Raw genomic sequence first — 1,273 nt, 5'->3', positions numbered from 1 at the left:
CCACCATGCCCAGCTGATTTTTTGTATTTTTAGTAGAGACGGGGTTTCACCATGTTGACCAGGATGGTCTTGATCTCTTGACCTCGTGATCCACCCGCCTCGGCCTCCCAAAGTACTGGGATTACAGGCGTGAGCCACCGCACCCGGCTGCTATCTCAGCTCTTAAAAGTGTTTCTCTTCTTTCAAAAATCTCTATACTTCACACAAAATAGAGAAGGCAGGCCAGGCGTGTTGGCTCATGCCTGTAATCCCAGCATTTTGGGTGGCCAAGGGGGTTGGATCATTTGAGGCCAGGATTTCAAGACCAGCCTGGGCAACAGTGAGACTGTCGCTACAAAAATTTATTAAAAATTACCTGGGCGTGGTGGTGCATGCCTGTAGTCCTAACTACTTGGGAAGCGGAGGTGGGAGGATCACTTGCACCTGGGAGATTTGAGGCTGCAGTGAGCTGTGATTGTGCCACTGCATTCCAGCCTGGGCACAGAGCAAGACCTTGTCTTTAAAAACGTAGCGAAGGACCTCTCTCGCCTAAAAAGGTAGCGAAGGGCCTCTCTCGGCTCTGTGTAGTTGCACTTGGCTTCACCCGTGTAACTTTCGTAATGGGGAGAGAGAGAAAAGATCTCCTCAGGACCTCAGATGGGCCTTACTGTGGCCTCTCTTTCCTTGAGGGGAGCAATAGGCCCTCAAAAAAAAAAAAAAAGTTGTGAAGGTAGCTGGGCGCCTGTAATCCCAACACTTTGGGAGTTCAAGGCAGGCGGATCACCTGAGGTCGGGAGTTTGAGACCAGCCTGACCAACATGGAGAAACCCCGTCTCTACTAAAATGCAAAAAATTAGGCAGGTGTGGTGGCACATGCCTGTAATTCCAGCTACTTGGGAGGGTGAGGCAGGAGAATCGCTTGAATCTGGGAGGCAGAGGTAGCAGTGAAGGTAGAAAAAAAAGAGAAGGCATACATGAATACTCTGCCTTGAAAAAAGCTAGAAATTTAGGCCGGGTGCAGTGGCTCATGCTTGTAATTCCAGCACTTTGGGAGGTCGAAGCGGGCGGATCACAGGAGTTTGACACCAGCCAGGCCAACGTGGTAAAACCCTATCTCTACTAAAGGTACAAAAAAATTAGCCGGGCATGGTGGCAGGTGCCTGTAATCCCAGCTACTCAGGGGGCTGAGGCAGGAGAATCAGCTGAACCCGGGAGATGAAGGTTGCAGTGAGCCGAGATCACACCACTGCACTCCAGCCTGGGCAACAGAGCAAGACTCTGCCTCAAAAAAAAA

General features: G+C 50.6%; 1 protein-coding gene and 1 non-coding gene across 2 annotated transcripts in view; one reads left to right on the top strand and one right to left on the bottom strand.

Moving 5' to 3' along the window:
- LOC108306381 (dynamin binding protein) overlaps positions 1–1,273 on the bottom strand; it is a 134,476-nt gene that overhangs the window by 116,432 nt on the left and 16,771 nt on the right. The window lies entirely within an intron of this gene.
- On the top strand, positions 548–681 carry LOC119471742. Its single transcript, XR_005200812.1, has one exon. It is a non-coding gene; the product is annotated as a small nucleolar RNA SNORA64/SNORA10 family (small nucleolar RNA).

This window comes from Cebus imitator, unplaced genomic scaffold, assembly GCF_001604975.1.
Source record: "Cebus imitator isolate Cc_AM_T3 unplaced genomic scaffold, Cebus_imitator-1.0 Scaffold71, whole genome shotgun sequence".
In the NCBI taxonomy this organism is placed as follows: Eukaryota; Metazoa; Chordata; class Mammalia; order Primates; family Cebidae; genus Cebus; species Cebus imitator.
This window is presented reverse-complemented; position numbering and strand designations above follow the sequence as displayed.